Source organism: Myotis brandtii, unplaced genomic scaffold (genome assembly GCF_000412655.1).
Source record: "Myotis brandtii unplaced genomic scaffold, ASM41265v1 scaffold481, whole genome shotgun sequence".
Taxonomy (NCBI): Eukaryota; Metazoa; Chordata; class Mammalia; order Chiroptera; family Vespertilionidae; genus Myotis; species Myotis brandtii.
Genome location: NW_005368381.1, coordinates 650,954 through 659,824, shown reverse-complemented (window position 1 = coordinate 659,824; position 8,871 = coordinate 650,954). Strand labels below are relative to the sequence as shown.

Sequence of the window (8,871 nt, the reverse complement as noted above, 5' to 3'; positions counted from 1 at the left end):
CTCTGCCACCCGGGAGCAGGCCTAAGCCAGCAAGTCATTATCTCCTGAGGGGTCCCAGACTGCGAGAGGGCACAGGATGGGCTGAGGGACCCCCTCTCCCCCCTGAGTGCAGAAATTTTTGTGCACCGGGCCTCTAGTAGGACAATAAAAGTGTAATATGCTAATTAACCGGACAGCCAAACAACCTTCCAGACATCCTTCCGGACGAAGCCAAGGGCCAAACCCCTTGCATGAATTTTGTGCATCGGACCTCTAGTTGTACTACAATGCCCAAGAACCTGGAATTGCAATAGAAGATTAAACTAACAATAGGGAAAATATGGCTATTTTTACACTGATGTGGAAAGAAAGCCAACATTTTGAAAACACAAACCTAAGATTACCTTCTCAAGCTGTTCCACTCCCAATGAAGTTTCCCACTACTTTTAGGATAAAGACAAAACTCTTTATTAGGATCTATAGTGTCCAGAGGCATGGTTTGCCCCTTCCTACTGCTTATATATATCCAATACCCATCTTTTTGGTCTTAATTTAAAGGTGGTCCTTCTCTACTCCAAGTCTAATAATCCCTCTCTTTGTGCCGCTGAACAAGTTTCCTCATCTGTAAAATGGGAATAATAATAATACCTATCTCAGATGGTTCAAGATTAAAAGAGGTCAGTTGGAAGAGCTCTCCGCAGAGGCCAACACAGTGAATGATAGCTATTAGTTATCAAATCAAGCCGTTTCTATTTCCTCACATTCAATTCTTCAATCCACTTGCCATCTGATTGCTGCACCCACTGTTCCAAAGAAACTGTTTTCATTAGGCTCACCAATTGCCAAGTGCAAATGACAAATGTCAACCCTTATCTGAATGACCTTTCTGCAAGTATTGGTACTTGCTGACCACTCCCTCCTTTGTAATTCTCCTTTGGCACCCCTAAACACAGTGTATCTTGGTTTCCTCATACTTCTCTGACTAGTCTTTTAAAGTACCATTTGTGGCCTGGCTGGTGTGGTTCAGTGGTTGAGCGTTGACCTGTGAACCAGGAGGTCATGGCTCAATTCCCGGTTAGGGCACATGCCCGGGTTGCGGGCTTGATCCCCAGAGTGGGGAGTGCAGGAGGAAGCCAATGATTCTATCATCATTGATGTTTCTATCTCTCTCTCCCTTCCTCTCTGAAATCAATAAAAATATATTTTAAAATAATAATACTTTTTGTGGTTCTTTCATTGCTTGCCTTTTCAAATTTCTAAAAAATGTTTTAACTTTATCACAGTAATACATGCATGATTTCTATGCCAGTGACAGCCACTCAGTAAGGGCTTCCTGGACCATTACATTAGTACCCTTACCCTGTACCCTCTCACATCACTTTTTTTCTTCATAGTAGTTGTCACTCTTACTTACCTGTTTACTGTCAACCTATTCCACTAAAATGCTTAGCTCTTTGAGGGAAGGGGTTATGTTTTATTCACTGCTATATTCAGAGCACCTAGAATAATGCCTGGTACCCACTAGGCTCAATCAATATTTATTGAATAACTGACTTAAATATCTCCCACATTTGAGCCATCACTTGTTGAGTCTACCTCCTAAATTCTCTCAAATCTCTGCCTACTGTTCTTGCCTTACAAATGACTCACATCTTGCCTAACTGACTGCCACACCATCTCCAGTCCTATTCGCCTACAATCCATATTCCAAACTGCTGCTGAAGTCACCCAAGTCCTTCAACAGATCCCATTAACCTTTAGGATTAAGTCCAAATTCTTTAGCAAAGACTGCCAAGCTCTCCATGATCTGGACCCTGATTAATTCTAGATTCAGCTTTCACCAGCCCCTTCCATGTGCACCATGCTCTAACCATCCCTAACTATTTAGTCACATGCTCCTTTCTCTGCCTGGAATGATGCCTATTGCCTACCACTAAATGCCTTCTTTGTCTGGTTAACTCACACTAGTCATCTCTGAGAAGTTCTGTCTCCAGTACTTCCAGACTTGGGGGTACATGCCCTCCTCTGTACCTTTACAGGAAATTGCATTTACCATTTCACTTATTGCACTCGTGTGGACCTGTCTATCTCCAACACTGTATTCACAGCAGCCAGCAGAGTGCTTGGTACAGAGTAGTCACAAAATGGTTATTGAGAAGAAATTAAAAAATGGCACCAGAGTAAGTGGATGCTGCACAGACATGCTCCCAGGAACAAACTAGAATTACAACTAAAATACAGAAACACTTCCTGAATAATCAACGGAAGACTCACTGAAGAGAACCCTGATAACTAAGGACCAAAAGTGGAGACAGCCTAGAGACTGGTAGGAGGGGCACAGGCACAAAAGGGTTGGTCAGGCTCACAGACAGCAACTGAAGTTTAGGAGAGATATCTTTTTTTTTTGGCCCGCTGGGGGGGGGGGGGGGTTGCCACTGAGAATTCTGGGGTCTAATCCCCAAGCTGGGCCCCCCAGTAGAGAGCACCAGAACTGAGAAGGTTACCCACATAACTTCAGGCTATGAAAAGCAACAGGGTGCCCGGCCAGCGTGGCTCAGTGGTTGAGCATCAAACTATGAACCAGGAGGTCATGGTTTGATTCCCAGTCAGGGGACATGCCTGGGTTGCAGGCATGTAAGCTTCCTGCTTTCTCAGCTAGGTCTGTTTTTAAATGAGATTTGGTGGAATCCAGCAACTTTTTGCATAGAAAGAAGAGAGGGGTTTATATAACCGCAACCAGTACAGGACCATTTTTTTTTTTTTAATCCTCATGGGAGTATATGTTTATTGATTTTAGAGAGAGAGGAAGGGGGGGGGGAGAAAGAGACATCGATCAGTTGCCTCCCATACACACCCCTACCAGGGATCAAACCCAGAACCTAGGTATGTGCCCCGATGGCGAGTCAAACCCAAAACCTTTTGGTGCATAGGACGATGCTCCAATCAACTGAACCACCAGGCCAGAGCCCATTTTTTTAAAATATATTTTATTGATTTTTTACAGAGAGGAAGGGAGAGGGATAGAGAGTTAGAAACATCGATGAGAGAGAAACATCGATCAGCTGCCTCCTGCACACTCCCTACTGGGGATGTGCCCACAACCAAGGTACATGCCCTTGACCAGAATCGAACCTGGGACCCTTCAGTCCACAGGCCGAGGCTCTATCCACTGAGCCAAACTGGTTAGGGCCAGGCACCCTCTTAAAAGGCCAACACACAAAATTCCCTGTGGAGCCACCCACCCTGTGCTCCAGGAGGTAGGGAAGATTGGACTGAAGCTGTGTGAGCAGAAGCCAGGATTGGGGGCTCTAGGGTTAGAGCTTAGAAAGCAGACACCCCTGGTTTCCTGTGCTGAGTCATTCTCTCACGCAGTTGAGGACATCATTCCCACACACACATTTGCTATACAGGCAACCTTGCCTGGGGGGAAGGCAGCTGACCCACCTATTGGAAAACACCTTGCCCCAAGGTGGAGAGTTCCTAGGCCACTTAAGAGACTAAAAATAACAATTAGCATCCAGACAGAAGCAACTGTACCACCCTGTTGAAAAAAACACTCTTACCACATCTGAGGACAATTGCCTGGGGAATTCAAGTCAGAATGCTATTAGTCTGTAGGCAGAGGCAGTGTCTGGAGGCTTTGAGTCTTTGCCTGATCTAATTACAAACAGCGTTTGACACTGTCCTGCACTAGAGATTGAGAGGCATACCAGATCTCCCTAATACATAGTAACAAACCCAAACAGGCAGCCAAAATAAGACAAAGAAACAACCCCCAAATGGAAGAACAAGAGAATTCTCCAGAAGAGATAAATGAAATGGAGATAAAAAAAAGTTTATCCGAAATAGAGTTCAGAGTAATGATGGTAAAGATGTTCAACAGCATGAGAAAAGATATAGTAACTATGAAAACAGAAATAAAGAATGACATAGCACAAATAAAGAACACAATGGAAGGAATACACAGCAGATAAGGGGAAGCTGAGGATTGAATCAGTGAATTAGAAGACAGGGTTGAAAAAAATCACTCCATCAGAGAACCAAAAAGAAAAAACAATTAAAAAGCAGGACAGGGGGGTTTGGTGAGTAGCGGGTAAGATGCAGTTGTCGGTCGCCGCCATCTCCCATGGCCGCGTGTTCTGCCGCCTGGGCCTCGGTCCCGAGTCCCGCATCCACCTGTTGCGGAACTTGCTGACGGGACTAGTGTGACACGAACACATCGAGGCGTCCTGGGTGCACGTGGACGAGATGAGGGGTTACGCCAAGAAGTTCATCAATTATGGGAAGCTGGGAGACACCAACGAAAGAGCCATGCACATGGCTGACTTCTGGCTCACAGAGAAGGATGTGATCCCAAAGCTGTTTCAAGTGCTGGCCCCTCGGTATCTATCAAGGTCAGAATGGGGGCTACACGAGAATGCTGCAGATCCCAAATTGGAATCAGCAGGATCGGCCTAAGATGGCAGTGATCGAGTATAAAGGGAACTGCCTCCCACCCCTGCCCCTGCCTTGCAGAGACAGCAGCCTTACACTTCTAAATCAGCTCCTTCGTGGGCTGCGGCAGGACCGGGAAGCAAGCATCCACAGCTCCCACACACCTCGGACACCAGGGAGTTAACTGGAGCCAAAGAGTGTGTAGCCTCGCCAGTGCCCATGATCTCTTTGGATCTCTTCATCTCTAAGAACTAGAGCTAGAGTTGTGAAGTGGACAGTCTTAATGGAGCCCAGAACCTGTTGGGTAGCCATATAACCTTCCCTTTGCACAATAGGTAAAATTCCTTGTATGAATATATGTAAACTTATCTTTTTTCTCTCACCTTGGATTTCTGAGAATGAGAAATATCCAAATGCTCTGTCTTCATGGGATAGTAAATTCACAGCATATGTTTCTGGCTCTTAAATCCAGGTTTTATTGGGTTAGGACAGTTTTGCTTTTCTTAATGCTGATTTATATGGGGCATCTATAATAATAAAAGTGTAATATGCTAAAAAAAAAAAGCAGGGGGACAGCTTAAGGGAGCTGTGAGACAATGTGAAACATAACAATATTAGAATAGCAGGTGTGCCAGAAAGGCAGAAAGGGAGAAAGGGATAGAGAACGTGTTTGAAGAAATAATGGCAGAAAACTTCCCTAACCTGGTAAAGGAAAATGTCACACAAGTCCAGGAAGCACAGAGAACCCCAAACAAGAATAACCCAAACAGGCTCACGCCCAGACACATCATAATTAAAATGCCAAAAATTAACGACAAAGAGAATCTTAAAGGCAGCAAGAGAAAAACAAACTGTTACCTACAAAGGAGCTCCCTTAAGGCTGACACCTGATTTCTCATCAAACCCTACAGGCCAGAAGGGAATGGCAAGAAGTACTCAAGGTAATGAATGAAAGCAAGGATCTGAAACCAAGATGACTATATTCAGCAAGGCTATAATTCAAAATAGATGGTCAAATAAAGAGCTTCACGGACAAAAAAAAAAAAAAAGGCTAAAGGAGGGCACCACTACCAACCCAGCATTATAAGAAACGTTAAAGGAACTGCTGGAACACCTGATTTCTCATCAGAAACTCTACAGGCCAGAAGGGAATGGCATGAAATTCTCAAGGTAATGGAAAGCAAGGATCTAAGACCAAGATGATCATATTCAGCAAGGCTATAATTCAAAATAGATGGTCAAATAAAGAGCTTCACGGACAAAAAAAAAAAAAAGGCTAAAGGAGGGCACCACTACCAACCCAGCATTATAAGAAACGTTAAAGGAACTGCTGGAATGAGAAGAAGAAACCGAGATAGAAACCAAGGCATACAGAATTAAAATGGCAATAAATAAGTACCTATCAATAATAACCTTAAATGTAAATGGATGAAATGCTCCCATTAAAAGAGATGGGGTTACTGAATGGATACAAAAACATGACCCAACTATATGCTGTCTACAAGAGACTCACCTCAGAACAAAAGATACACACAGGATGAGAGTGAAGGGATGCGAAAAAATTTTCCATGCAAATGGAAAAGAAAAGAAAAAGCTGGAGTAGCAATACTCATATCTGACAAAATAGACTTCAAAATTAAGGCCATCACAACAGACAACAAAGATTACTACATAACATTAAGGGATCGATCCAACATGAGGATATAACCCTGGTAAACATATATGTACCCAATATAGAAGCACCTAAATATATTAAAAAAAGAAAAACTTCTAGAGGATTTTAATGGAGAGATTGACAACAATACAGTCACAGTAGGAGACTTTAACACCACACTGACTTCACTGGATAGATCTACCAGACAAAAACTTAACAAGGAAATAGTGACTCTAAAGGATATAGTGGATCAGATGTATTTATTTAATTAACATTTATTGAACATTTCACCCCACGGACACCACATTCTTCTCAAGTGCACATGGATCATTCACAAAGATAGACCACATGTTAGTCCACAAAACAAGCCTCTACAAGTTCAAGAAGATTGAAATCATTACAAGTGTCTTCTCAGATCACAGTGGAATGAAATTAGAAATCAACTACAGTAAATACACCCCAAAATATTAACACGTTAAGTGCCATATCACTCACTGGTGACTGACATTATACTTTTCATCTGGACCTCGTCAGTCACTGGTGACAGTATACTTTTTGTTCAGGCCGCATCAGTCACTGTTAACTGACGATATACAATTTAAAAAATTATATTCTTCTATTAATAAATTTTAAATAATTTGGAGATCATAAAAGAATGTACCTAAATATTACTTGTTACCAAAAAAAATTCTTTTAATGAATATTATTAAAACAGGGTATACACGAACGTAATGTTCCTACTAAATGAGTATTATTATCGAATAATTTATATGCTAAATCTAAACTCTTGTACCAGTTGTCTGTGTACAATGTGTGTCCCTTATTAAATACATCTCAACAAAGACACATTACATTAGTTGGTGTTGTATTTTCTTTTTCTAAAATTTTCCCTGGATATACATGAAAAACATACATGTACCCAGATCCGCACACAACTTAAATAATTTAATACCATATTTGTGGCGTTTTTGTTTTAAATATTGCCTAAATATTATGCGGCCACGAAATGGTATCAAAGATTCATCAATACATATAGCTTCAGATGGATCATAATGTTTTTTGAAATTTATTTTCATGTTACCTATTAGTTGTTGTATTTTGCATAAACGATTGGAAACCTCTGTCTCCCTATTGTCTGAAAAATGCAGCATTCATAATAATATTTCAAATCTATTTCTTGACATTTTTTTCAGGAAAGTTTGCATATATGCAGGATCATGGGACCAATATAAACATAAAAATGGTAGTCTAACTAGTCCCATCCATAGAATCAATCCAAAAAATCTTTTCATTTTTGTTTGTCACAGTCCACCTACACAAACGCTGCGAGTTTTCAACCCCTAGTTTTTGCAACGCATATAACTTCGTTTGTTTGGCGATATCCTCAAACAATTCATTAGGCACAAACAGTTCATAAGAATTCTCTACTGTTGCCCATGACTTTACATTCAAGTCTTCAATCCTAAAGCCAGACGGATAGGTGAAAGGCATAATCCTTGGTTGATTACCTCTTGGATCATGCCATTCTTCAAAATCTTCATCCTCATCCTCTGATGATGAAAATAAGAACAACTCTACGACGTTTTTTAGAAAAACTAATTTCACTTGAATCGCTTTCACACGTTTCTTCTACTGACATTGTCACTGTTACAGTTAAAGAAAAAAATTTTTAAACTGCACTGGAACACGAACCACAGACAACTGACTGAAGAGAAAGCATTTCTCAAAGAAAACAGAGTACAGATTGCGATAAATACATACAAGAAATATATCTGAAGATATACATGCAGTCTTATTGCAACCTTACACAGACCTCCGGCCGCCAGCATATCGGTGAAATAGGATATCACGGGCTAAAAGGAAAGGAAGACAAAACAGGCTTGGCGCTTAACGTGTTAAACACATGGAGACTAAATAGCATGTTATTAAACAATGAATGGGTTACCAACGAGATCAAGAAAGGAATAAAAAACTTCTCTCTCAAAATCAATTACTAAAATAAAATAAAATAAAAAAAATCCCAACAAACAAAAGCCGAGGCCCCGATGGCTTCACAAGGGAGTTTTACCAAACATTCAAAGAAGAACTAACTCCTATACTCCTCAAACTATTTCAGAAAATCCAAGAGAAAGTAACCTTCCAAACTTTTTTATGAGGCCAGCATTATCCTAATTCCAAAACCAGATAAAGACACTACAGAGAAAGAGAATTACAGGCCAATATCCCTGATGAACATAGATACTAAAATCCTCAGCAAAATATATTAAAAATCAGAACCAGCAATATATTAAAAAGATCATATACCATGACCAAGTGGGATTTATTCCAGGGATGCAAGGCTGGTACAATATTCACAAATCAATAAATGTGATACATCACATAAACAAACTGAAAGAAAAAAATCACATGATCATATCAATAGATTCAGAAAAAGCAGGCAACAAAATCCAACACCCATTTTTGATAAAAACTCCCAGCAAAGTGGAAATAGAGGGAGCATATCTCAACACGACAAAGGACATATATGACAAACCTACAACCAACGTCATACTCAATGGGCAAAAACTAAAACCATTTCCCCTAAGAACAGGAACAAGACAGGGATGTCCACTTTCACCACTCCTATTCAACATACTACTGGAAGTCCTAGCCACAGTGATCAGACAAGAAGAAGAAATAAAAGGCATCCAAATCAGAAAGGAAGAAGTAAAACTCTCATTATTTGCAGATGACATGATATTGTACATAGAAAACCCTAAAGACTCCACCAAAAAACGACTAGATTTAATAAATGAATTTGGCAA

The 8,871-nt window shown here is 40.8% G+C and overlaps 1 pseudogene; it reads left to right on the top strand.

The window, feature by feature from the left end:
• Nucleotides 1-4,058: 4,058 nt before the first annotated feature.
• LOC102248460 lies at nt 4,059-4,621 on the top strand (annotated as a pseudogene).
• Nucleotides 4,622-8,871: the final 4,250 nt, after the last annotated feature.